Source organism: Corvus hawaiiensis, chromosome 3 (assembly GCF_020740725.1).
Source record: "Corvus hawaiiensis isolate bCorHaw1 chromosome 3, bCorHaw1.pri.cur, whole genome shotgun sequence".
NCBI classification, from domain to species: domain Eukaryota; kingdom Metazoa; phylum Chordata; class Aves; order Passeriformes; family Corvidae; genus Corvus; species Corvus hawaiiensis.
The window spans coordinates 91,037,562-91,050,614 of record NC_063215.1 but is presented as its reverse complement, the minus strand read 5'-3'; the positions used below and the strand labels follow the sequence as shown (position 1 = coordinate 91,050,614).

At 37.1% G+C, this 13,053-nt stretch overlaps 1 protein-coding gene across 2 annotated transcripts in view; it reads left to right on the top strand.

Moving 5' to 3' along the window:
* PRKCE (protein kinase C epsilon) overlaps window positions 1–13,053 on the top strand; it is a 287,731-nt gene that overhangs the window by 197,103 nt on the left and 77,575 nt on the right. The gene's annotated exons all lie outside the window — the stretch shown is intronic.

Genomic DNA, 13,053 nt, shown 5'->3' with positions numbered 1-13,053 from the left:
GCAGGATAATTGAATATTGCTGCTTTAAATGAAATCCTGCATGTTAAAGCTGGATTGTGGCTTTCAGTTTAGTTTTGCCTTGGGAGAGTGGGAAGGATAAGGGTAATATTACTTGTGGCAGCATCGCTTGGAAGCAATGTGCCTGACTGGTTCATAACGGGATCTGTCATCTTGTCACTCTGCAGACATGTGCTGTGACCTTCCTTTCTGTCCTTCCTTTGCACCTACATCCAAGACCATCCTCACAACTGGTGTTGGTTCCCTCTTTTAGACAGTAGAGACCTGAGTACATGACTGGTCCCTTGTCCTAGCACCCTTTGTGCTTTTTCTTGTATTTTTTGGCCATAAAACACGATTCATAATTTGGCTCTGATGGGTTCAGGATAAAAATTAATTTGCAGCAATAAAACCTATCTTTAAAATAAGTGAAAATCTAATGCTCACATGGGTAGCTATTGGGATACCTATGTGTGCCAGTTGACCATTTTACATGCTATTTAAAGAAAGCCCATGACACACAAGAGATTGTGGGGAAACATTTTATACTGTGGTTTTTACGTGTTGCTCTTACAAGTAAACAACTAACGCACCCCAAAGGAAGTCAAGGAAAAGGAAACTGCATATAAAATCTGGTTCTTCTGCAGCTTCTTTTCTAAATGCAGGAAATGATTCTCTTCAGAATTCATGTGGGCACTTTAATACAACTTTTTTTTTGTAACAACCATAATCTTAGTAAATTATAATAGTACACAAGAGAATTTCACCATGGGAATGAAGTGGAATTTACAAAACATTTGGGTTTGCAACTTTAGTAAAATTTTCATTGCTGTTTTTAGCATCTACACAGAGTAATTTTGGCATGTCTTCTGCTCCATACACCACGTGTGGGCCAAACTTGGGTAGGGTATAGCTTAAATTATGCTTTATCTCTTCTCAAAACCACACCATCAGATTCTTTTTACACCATTGATGGGTGTGTGAGAAGGTTTAAGGGAATCCTGTTCATGCCATTTTATCTCACTTGTGGGTGAGTGCTTGTAGCAAAACCAAACACAGGGTTTTGATGCAGGGTTTATTCTTGCATAGTTACTGTGGGCCATGTAAGAGTAGTGATGCCCACCCAGTCCACAGTCTCATGCTTATGTGTAAGGAAGCATGTAGGGAACCTCTCTGTGTTCCCACGTAAGGGGAGCCCAAGGCCATTTTGTAAGCTGAGAAGTATTCAGTGCCTTGTTCTATCTCCTTAAAGTTACGACAAAGGTGATCTAGGACATCAACTCAGCCTTTAAGAGAAGTGTCTCCCTGGAGGAGAGCGAGTGGTGTGTCATTTGTGGGCCTGTGAGTCCACAGAGTCTCTGCACCACGGCTGAAATACTGTGTGAAAAGTATATACAGCTTCCACAAACAGAAAGAAAGAGTAAACATAAATCTGTACAATATGTACAGGTAAAATGTATCTCATCATTAATTGTTCAGAACTGAGGAAACTTGAATAGTAAAGACTCCTTCCGAGTCTTGACTGTGCTTATTAATACATAGTTCATAGCAATGCAAAGAGTGTTTATGGAAGGCATTCTGAAGGTTAACTTACCAACTTAGCTGCTTCAGTTGTGTATAGAATAATACCAACTAGTATTAAGTCTGCATATTTCCATAATCTAAATTGTGACCTAGAGGGATCACCCCGTTTATCCTTAATACAGCCAAGAAAGATCCACTTGCAACTCTTCCTTACAGAGTATGGGCACCTTGCCAAGTTCACAAAGAGGAAAATTGTCTTTTTAGGTATTTAACTTTGCATTCAGCCTATAGAAGGATGAACGGGATCCATTTCATAAGCTTCTATAAATAAGTTTTTCCAAGAAGCTTCACAGAATCACACAAAATAACTGACTTGGAACACCCTTATTGATAAGTAGTTTCTTGAAAAGTCTGTGGTGGTTCTTATTTTTTCTTTTCTGTTTTCAGAAACCCAATATTAAAATCACACTGAATTCTGCTACTTAAAACTGCTTCCTGAGTTGTAGAAAAAAATTATACCCTGAAAATAAAACACACTATTTTCTTCTGTGCAGCTTTACTTATTTCAGAGGGTTTAAGATGGCTTAAAGGACAGCAGAATTTTGGACAGTGTTTCCTGTTGTCTGACTAATTTGTACTTGGAATTGCCAGGGTTTTCAGCTGTGTGAAGTATATGCTTTGCCAAAAATTAATCAAGTTCTGGAAACAGGAAAGTATGGAAAATAAAGTAGATACAATTAATGCTTTTAAAGGTCACTGTTGCATTTTAGAGCTGCAGAAATCCAGACAGTGAAGAGAGATGTATGAATAATGACTTTCAATAGGTATTGAACAAGCCTGGCTCAGGTAACTCATGTTTATCATAAAAACAAAAAAAGTCAGTATGTGGGGCTTACACAGATCAATGGGTATTCATAAAGACCTTCATTTTCAGGAAGGGTTATGAAAACGTGTTGAACAGGGAATGTTATATGTAGGCTTGGGATTTTGCATGTATTTATAGGTTTTCATTACTTCTGTGTGCTCATGTATTTTTGTCTTGAAATGCGAATTTTAAAGCTCTTGCTAGATTCCTTTCATCCCCTTTTGAGAACTGTTTTGTATAAAGGGCCAAAGAAAAGACAAAACTGAATTCTGTTCTTATGTTCTGCATAAGACATATGAGCAGAGCAACCAACAGCATGTCTGGCCCACTCTCTTACAGTGCCAAAGCAGATGTCCAGGAAGAATGTAAAGCATATAATGATTTTTTTTCCAGAATATTATCCCAATATCATGAGATAAATGATGACTTGGGCATTTCCTGAGTCAAAGATGGCAGGTTTGCATGTAATCAGATGGCACTTTGCACATGATATTTTCTGCACATGATATTTTTTGTGGTAACGTTGAAAGTGAGAAGCTGTTTGGAAATGTAGTTGTTGGTGAGCATTGCATTTTGTTCACCCACAAGAAGTGGAGAAATCCTCTTAATACCACATCTGCAAACAGACAGCCCTATTATGCAGTATAAGTATTTATGCCTTTTCTTTTAAATTATATTTTCTGCAAGTAGTGTCTATGCCATTAAAAATCTCAAAACCAAGGCAGCTGCACTATATTTTCATCATCTTCTAGAGAAGGGAAATAATGTATCTGAGCACTTGGAAATACCAACTAAACATACTGAGTGAGGCTTATCAGATAGAAAAAACGGAGGACTCGCTGCAGGTATTTCAATATGCATGTCCATAATGTTCTGTTATCCATACATTACATAGAAAAAGTATTACCTGTTGTAATACAGGTAAACAGTACATAGTAAATTTGGTAGAACACTTCTCAAGTTGCTTTTTCCATTGCTGAGAGGAAAGGTACTGAAAGAAAGAGAGAAGTGTTACACTATCTTGTGCTTTCCCCTCAGGAACGTCAGCAGTGAGCCACAGCTGGCAATGCCATGCCAGAGCCAAAAGGGCATCATGCATAATGCATTAGATGTAATTAAGAAGCATGCCAAAGCGTGATGCCACCCTCTTTCCAATTTTCGGTCTGCAGTGTTCGTCTGTTGAATTTCTGCAGTAGAAATCACAGAATCACAGAATATGATGAATTGGAAGGGACCTACAAGGATCATCAAGTCCAAATGAAATAAAGCTTTTTAAAAACTTAATTCAGCCATGTTTTAATACATTTACCTGAGCATTTCTTAAAGAAATGATTGAGTATAGACAACTTTCAGAAAGGACAATAGGTGTGTTGGATATATTGATGAATATAACACATGGGTTTCTTTATGGACCCATGCAGTAGGGGACAAGTTTTAAAAGAGAAATTAATTAGGTTATTTCGGCATGCAAGAAATCTCTCTTGTTGTATTTTTAGACAATCAAAGAGTAAAAATGTAATAAGGTTTGGCCAGGAAGAGGGTCTGTCTTCAGGGCTTTAAAATTCTGCATAGCCCTGTGATGTAATTAACTCCTGGAAAGTCTTTTTTGGTTGCATTCAGACGTGAGAAACTTGATGGTCATGTTCCTGAAGTCTCACTCATTCAGTCTTCTGCTACATGTTCTCATGCTGGCAGTATTCAAGAGCAAGGCCTTTAATGGCAACTGCTGTATTTCAACAGCAACAGGAAAGGAAGCTTGCAAAGATTTTCTAACATAATGAGAAAGGGGAAGATCATATCTAATGAGATTTTTGGATCAGAACTGAGGGAGTTTTAGATAGGAATCAGAATTTAAAGAGGCTTAAACTCACCAAACCTCTGAACTTTTGGAAATTTGCCATGAATCTGTGGGAAAAGTTAGGAAAGAATTGTTGTTGGGTGATATGCCTGAGGAGATTAACTGCTTTCTGCAGTGCTCTTCAATGTGGTATTATTATATAAAACACTCAACGTGGTTCAAGTATCCCTTAGGCTAACATGTAATCTCAGCCACATGTGTAACCCAATATCTGAGTATTGTTTCACTCTGTTTTTAACTGGATTTAGACTGATGATTTGGGTCTAAGAAGCCACGGGCATCTCCCCAGAATCTAAATATCACCAAGTTCAGGATTTGATAGCCAATGCAGACTTCATTAAAATTCATTAACCATTATCTGATTGCACAGTTACCATCATTCTGTAAATAACATTGAGAGAAAGGGGGAATATTTACTGGCCTTGTACAGAGAAAAATAATGTTTTATCCATTAGTACTGTGTTGTTTTTAAAGTTGTTTACATTCTTTGAGGAAATGCGGAAGCTACTGCTTGAAGAGGCTAGAGGACATATGAGTTTATGGGTTCTTTTTGAAAATATTCTTGAAACAAATGCTAAATTAAATTATTCAAGTAATTGCAGAGAGAACATTATGTCTTGGCAAGCTGATCTTACTCTGTTATATTTGAATTAAAAAAATCAAAACTCTGGGGGGAATAAAAGGTTGTCAGATCTTATCATGTTACAATGAAGAATTATATAATTTTTTTAGTCCTACCCGTAAGTTTTGCTTGCAAGTTACTGCCTTTGTCAAGTTACTGATGATCTCAGAAAGATAAGCAGAGTACAAATAAAATTATTAGATGGTTACAGTAGAATGCTTAAACGGTTAAAAATATGATAATCTGTTAAGGAAAAAATCTAAGGTTTTTAATTTTTTTTCTTTTCCTTCTTTTTCCCTGTAAGAATAGATGTCTGTTAATTTAAAAAGTAGTAATTTGTGACCATTCCTTAAAGCTCTTCTTTGAATTATGTAAATCCTTGTCCCATAGAAACCTTAGGTTGTAAACTTCAAAGGAGTCTCACAAAGCCTCAAGGTGAAAGTAGGTGAAATTTTCAAAAAGACTTTCTCTCCCCTATGGAACTAAAGACATGGGAAACTGTGTCAGTGGAACTGAAGTTTGCTTTGAAGTGCTGGGTTAGCACAACCACAAAATACTGAATGGGAAGGTTCAAATCACTGCTGGTGTATTTACTGAATCACAAAGGCTGAGTTCGTGCAAATTGTTCCCACTGCTCTTTTGTTCCTAATTCCAGAGAACATTTTTTAATGATTAATATACTTTTTCTTAGAATGAAATATTACACTGGGCCTTGGTTGCAGCATGTTTTATTCCCTGGACATTTTTTTTGTCCAGGAACAGTTGTAGAAATGCAACGTAAAACCAGTGGGGCAAATATAAACTACAAATTCAACATTTTGCAATTGTATAAAGAAAAATGGTGTTCTTGTTCTCCTAAAACATGAGATTTCTTTTTAAATCTGGTTAGTTGTCAGACACTGGTTGCATCATTCTGCTTTACTGGCTTGCTGTGCTGGTCTGTCAGTTCAGCTCTTGTGGCCTCTGTGCGGGTTTTGATCCTGAGCTAAGAAAGACAAAAACTTTGCCCTCTCTTTGCCTTCACATAACACCACAACTGCAATAAAAGTAAGATAAATGCATTAGGAGTTACTTCATGGGGGGTTTTATTATTTATTTTTAAAATAATTATGTGAGCCTTTGACATAATTTTTCTAATTGAGCAACCTGGTCTAGTGGGGTGATGGCACAGGGATCAGAATTAGATAATCTTTAAGGTCCTTTCCAGCCAATTTTTTGATTCTATGATTTCATAAATATACAGTTCACTAATTATTGTTTTCTAGATGCAGATGACTGTGAGCAAGAGGTTGTTTATATAATATATTCTTCAATATGCTGAAAAATTTTGCTGCTTCAGGGACAGAACACTCCAGTTTAAAATTTAATAATAAATAAATAAATTTTAAAACCTGAAATTAGAAAAATAAATATAAATAAATATAATCATGCTGTTCTGACACACAAAGTGAAATCAATTAATTAATAGTGAAAAGAAAAATAGTCTGTTTATAAAACCTTGAATTTAAATACGTTTGTCTACCAGAAAGGATAGAAAGTATGTGTCAGCAATCTTCGATACTGCTAGGGGATTTTTTAGAAATTCACCAAATACCTATTACGGGTGGTCTTACAAAATTTTTAGTTGTAATTCTGTTTGCATTATCCAAAGAAAATGCATTACTCATGCATTGTTTAAGGAAAGGCATTTTGCCTTAACTTTGCATATGTGGTGGAAAAAAATTCCTGAAAGGAATTTTTCGTGTCTTCTTCAAGTATTATGAAGCTGCCATCACTCTACTGTTTGTAAATGCCATTGGCATTTTCATAGCTGATGCTTGTACTCTCACCAATGCACTGGCCATTTCTGCTTATTTTCTTAGTATAAAAGGCCATTGAACTCACTTTAAAACTTGCTGTTGTTCTAGAGATGGAATTTTTCACAGGTAAGAAACAAAACTGATTCTATCGATGTTCTTCATATCTACTTTCTGCTTTCAAAACCTGTACTTATTTTTCCATGTTTGTGATCTTTATATGTTCTTTATAGACAGCCTTGATATGTAGAAAAGGGTGCTGAAAACTCTGTCTTTAAAGCCATGTATTACAAATAAAATTCACATTCCTTACATTATTCTTATTTGTAAGGAACAATAAATTGATGCTATAGAAGTTGAAGCTGGAATTGTGATTTGATCCAGAACTCATAGAATTAATTTTGCTTTTGATTAGGCTCACAAAGATGAATCACAGGATACTGCGTGGTGGCACTGTATAGATTTCAAGAGTGTTCTATAACATTTTACTGATCAGTGTGTCACCTGGTGAGAATGATTATGGAAAGAATACTGCAAAGGTACTCAGCCTGTATCTGACAGGCAGGTATATGTCATTGAAAACTTTTCTCAGGTTATTGCCCAAGTTGTGTGGCATGAGGGAATCAGGTTTTGTTTGTATGTTTTAGTAGTGACGACCTTTAATTCAATGAAGCTGAAAAAGTGAAATTGACTATCGAGGGGTAAAAAATGGAAAGCAAACAATTTGGATCTGCTTGTACAGAAATGAAACACGTTTTATTCCAGGCTGTTGGAACACTGACCAATTAATAGTGCAGTGCAATGATATGTATGTGCACACTGATCTGAGATGGGCTGCTGCTGGAGGATGAGGACGTCTTGCCCTCTGCTCCTCCTTGCTGGGGCTATCCAGTCTTTCCATTGTATCTGTTCCACTAAGCCCTTGTATGGATAAGTTGACTTGGTTTTCTGGTAGAGCTGAAAACTGAAGCAGCAAAAAATAATCTGTGTGTCATTTGAGGAGCTCTAACCTGCCTGATACTGGTGCCTGCGAGGCAGCAAGTGTGGAAAAGGCTGTCACTTTCCTCAGTGGCAGTTCACTGCTGGGACAGTAAGCCAGCTGAGAAACCCCATGTAGCCCTGCCTATCCAGACAGCAATGGATTTTCTTCTTAAAAGAGTGAAAAGAAAATTTGAACTGCAGGTTTTTCAAAGTGGTGTTTTGTGGCTGTAATCACCTTAGAAGTGATCCTAAACTCTTTATTCTCATGATTGCTATTAAGTTGCTCATGAGAATGGAAAACAAGATTTGTGGGTCAGTTTTGATCCTTTTGAAGATAATGGTTATATTCCCTCTGGCTTCAGAAGGGTCAGAAACATTAGCCTTCTTATTTTTTTGCAGTGACCAGAAAGAAGTATGTATTGCCGATGAGATGTGTCATTTTGTCAACTGTTAGAAATTCAGCTTTTGGCACTGCAGCTATGTGAGCAGCATGTGCAGTTGCTGTTTTGTTTCTGGGTTTTGGTGGATTTTTTGTATTGTTTGTTGGTGTAGTGTTTGTAGTCAGTGAAGCCTCTGTAGTAGCTGTTACACATAAATTGATTATAGTCTTAAGGTGGCATGCTGTCATTTTCCATGTCTATCTTTGGAAGTAATTGTTTCACTTCTGCACAGCATTAGATTATGTGGATTAGACGGTATGTTACCTATGCAGTAGAGGATTTATAATGGTTGATCCCAAATGGAATGTAGAATATCTGAACATGCATATTTAAAGGACAGGAAAAAATTGGCCAGTAGATTTCTATGTATCAAATGCAGCATTTAATTTGGAGAACAGCTAGAGATTGCAGAGCATTTGTGGAATAATGTACACTGGTTTTAGCACTCTCCAGACACATCGATCTTTCAGGAACTGGCACGTCCTGGTGTCTTCTCCTTTCTTCGGGCAATTTTTCCTGAACTTTCTGAGATATCGCCTGTGACTGCCTGTCACTATCTTCTCACAGGCTGTGAGCTCTCTAGGCAGGATCAGCCCTGCTCTCTGACCACTGCTCTGCTTTGCATCACTGCCAAGTGCATGGCTGCTGGTTTGAAGTCTGCAGTCTTGACATCCTGTGTCTGAACAAGACCCGGCTCAGTCAGATAGATACAAGCCTTAACCTGCTGGCTACACTTACTTTGTGCCTTACTCACTGTTACAGTAATTTGTGGGATGAAATGGGTAACACTGGAAAGTGGAATAGACAAAGTGATTTGAAAGGCATGCACAAGAGTTTGCCATGCCTAATTTGATTGTCTATCGTGAGGTTGTATTTGTACACACTCTTGACTACTTTTTGAAACAGTTTCTGCTTCCTGTTCTAAATCAGAAAAAAGGATTCAGGACAGTTTGTTTCAGGAGACAGAAACAGGTCAGTCTGTTGCTGTTTTTCCAGCCCAACCATGTGTAAAAAACATGTGCAGCAACATGTTTGTATATTCATGCACGTACACTTTTTCGAGAATATATTTCTGTCCTGGTAGTTTAGAGTTGATCCAGCTTCACCTGTGTACATTAGTTATTTTCATAAACCTTTTTTAATATGTCTGCTGTAATTTTGAAATTAGGAACTATTTAAGAAAGTTTGCCCTTCTAATTTTTTTTTTTTTGCTTACCCAAAAAGCTTGACTTTTCTTCTTAAGTTGATTTGAATTTTCATATATGTATATATATTTATATATATATATAAATATTAAAGCTAGATCCACTGCAGTGATTTTAAACATGGGTTCTACTTAAATTCATTCATATGTACTAACAGAAGATGGGGTTTTTTTAACATTTCTGTTTAACCCAATACTAGAGAAATAGTTCAAATCACACATAAAAGTGCTTTGGAGTGCACAAAAACCCACTGAATCTCATTGGCACTGGGAAGAAGAGTGCTCAGTGGTGAAGGCTTGTGACTGATGGTGCATGGAAGTGATACCTGCTGGTCATCATCTAGCAAGAGGAGAGTCACCACAGGTGTCCATGGGGTTATTTTCTGTGTTACAAGACTGGCAGATTTTTAACACAGAGAGAAATTATCTGTACAAAGAGAAATATGGAGGAGTGTGTTACATGTGTGAGCTGTTCATTTCAGCAGAAAGGCTCCTTTTGCTGGAAACCAACATGATACATGCTGGAGGCTCGGTAACTTCACTTTTCTTCCAGTTTTCAGGCCACAGAGTCTTTTAACTTCCCATTCCCAGCACTCAGTATGTTAAAGTAAATATTAAGCTCTATCTTGAGACAACTTTCAAGATCTATGAAACTATTGATTCACATGATTTCAGTGTGGATTAGGTCTTGTGAACATCAAAGTTATCTCTGTAAAAAGTTCTTAGGAATTTTTTTCCCCTAAGGATTGCTGTAAATTTCTTAGATCTGTGTCCTTCCATGTAATTAAATCTAGACACAGCACAGACATTTTGAGTCAGGCTTGCTAACAGAAATTTTTTGCCTTTTTTTTTTAAATCCATTTGTGTTTTTCCTTAATGTATAAGTCAGTACTCTTGCTGATCCCTGTTAAAGGTGCTTGTTAAGTGCAAAATTTTATGTCCTACATGTTGAACTGAGTGTGGTTAAAAGAAAAAAACCCTAGGTTTGCACTTTTAATGACCCAAACTTTCATTCATCATAGAATTCTGTGCTTAATCTGTTCTAGGATCTCTGCCATAATCTTATCGCTTTAATTATAGTCCCCAAAAATTCAAAAAATGTTATATAACTCTTTCTGAACTTGTTTGGGCTTCTTATAGACATGCTTATGTGGCAGGAAAAAACATTATGCAGTCCAACCGTGGCATAGGGGAAAAGTCATGCAAGCAACAATTAGGATCTGATTTTCTAAAAAGAAACTTGCAGAGATACTCTGCTGACAAAAAATACACCAAGAATAGTTTCAGTATAGTACTCTGAAAAATACAGACTTCCAACAACTGGAGTTGAGTAAATTTCACTTCGTCAAATGGAAGTTATTGTAAACATTCTGGTTTTTTCTTGTGTTCAGGCTCTAACAGATTAAATGCATGTGCCATAAAATGACTTGTATCATCCTCTATCTGTAATTTAGAAAATTGTTGGTTCATTGTTTTCCTATAGAACTAAAAACCATTTGGGATTTATGCACACTGTAAAAATCCCTGTGTGCAGGTGTTACCCAGCTAGAGTCAGAATTGCTTTCTGCCTTTTGACATTGTAGAGGGTGTTTGCATTTCCTTTCGTGGGGTCCATGAAAGAAAGAAAGATTTGTCATTAACATTGTCATAATGATAAAGGGAAGAAAAAATAGGAGGAACTGTTTTTTATTCTCAGGTAACGAATTCTTTATGTGTGTGTGTATTAAAGGTCTTTAAGGGCATTTTTGTAAGATCTACTGACCTTTTGAATTGTTCATTAACTCTATTTGTAAGTTCCCTTGTTGATTTGCACGTGCTTTTTCTATGTCTTCAGACTCAATTTTATTTTAAATCTGTCATATTTTAACACTTTTTTTTTATGTCAAATAACAGGTGATAAAATCATTGTAAAATTTAGACTTAGAAGGGACTATTCCACCCATCGTGCGTTCATGTGCACAACACACACAGGCACACGCACACTGAAAAGCAGGGACTGAGCAGCTTGAGCCACAAGGTCTCTCACCTCGATAGCACCAGCAAATCTTAAGGTGAGAATAAGTCAGGGCATTTGCAAAACTCTTTTGTTGGGGGCATAATAAAAGCAGTTTTTGTAGGGTTAGCCTTAAGAGGTGTGTTAAATGTTGTAAGAACTCCCATCATGTATCAGAAACATGCTGGCTGCTGAATAATTCCGCAGAAATGGTATGTGACTGTAGATATTTGTGGATACAGACAAGAGTGTGTCAAAATGAAACCTATGTATCAGCATTTTTACTGGTGTTCAGGCCATCAGAACTATTGGAAAATATGGCATTTGTGTTGGACCAGATCGGTCATTCTTGGTGAATAACACATATGCTTTACAGCCTGAGAAATTGTCTGGACTCAAAAGAATCTAAAGGCCAGAGCTGCCATTAAGGAACCACCACTCACATTAATTTGTAACTCTTATAAAATCTATTGTGTGAATATGAACTCCACATTTATAATGTACAGGACACAAAACTTGTTGATGTTTAGGAACAGCCTGCTTGAATGAGTATATTGGTTGTTTTAGTAGATATCCAGACTTCCAGCCCTTGTGTGTTTTGTCTTTGAAGTTTCTGGATTACAGTCAAGAATAATCTGGGCATTTTGAGGGGTTTGTCACATTTTCATTTTGATAATGGGAATTGCTTGTGTAACTTCTTGACTTTGATGGTTGCCACGTCAGAGTTTTATTGAAGATCACAATAACACAGAAAACCATTGTTTTATTTCCCCTTTGTTAAGAGCTTTAAAAGTCACCCACATGTAATTAGTGATAGTGAACTGCAGTACAAGTCACATCCCTGTAGCACTAACAGAAACTGCTACAGGAGCCCAGGAGCCTCCACAGTTCTTCTCCAGGGGACTTTGCTGGCCAGTTCTCCAGCTGTGCTTCAGTTTGTAATCCTTTTTCCATTAGTGGTTGGTGTCCATCTGGGAAGAGGCTCCATTCAAACGGTAAAACCCTGTCTGTACAGTTGGCAGTCTCCTCTAAAACGGATTTTTAAGAACTTTGTAGGACAAGGACTGTCAGGAGTTTGGCTACTGCTTTCAGGCTGCAAGGATCATCTTCATTTATTTTTAGAAAGTATGTACACTTTATCTTCTCATATCAGGACTGTTTCTTAATGGGCAATCTTTCAGTATTTTTTACTTTCTTAGTAGTTTCTTTTTTGCTTGGAATATGTAGGTGTAACATGTAGTAGCAATATTTGGGAAGATCACTCAGGAGTTCGAATTTCTAGCCACCAGTTGTATCTGAATTACTGCTTCTGAGTGGAGAGAGTGTCTTCTGAGCCCTTCAAAGCTGCCAGAGTGTTCATTTTGGTCCCCTCCAGCCCTGCTTTTTTTCCTTCTATTTTTGATCAACCTAAAATAAATGTTGATGAGGTATCCAAGAATCCAGGAGGCTGGGGTGGGGGGCAGTTTCTCTGAGTAGATTTCCTTACATGACACTTATCACAATAATGCTTGTACTAAACATTCCTCTTCCATGAGGCAGCATCTTTAGTCGCTTTTTATTTCTCAGAAACAATTTTTGCAACACTTTGAAATTGCTCAAACTCTCCATTATTTTAGTGGCAACAAGTTTAGAGAGGAAGGGATTCCAGCAATTAATAGTTGCTAGAAACTATGCTGGCATACAAAGTATCTTATATAAGAAAAAGTCAGATCTTGGGGTTTTTTTTTTTTCTTCCTCCCTTTTCTGCCCAGCCCCTTTTCTGTGCTAGTGAAG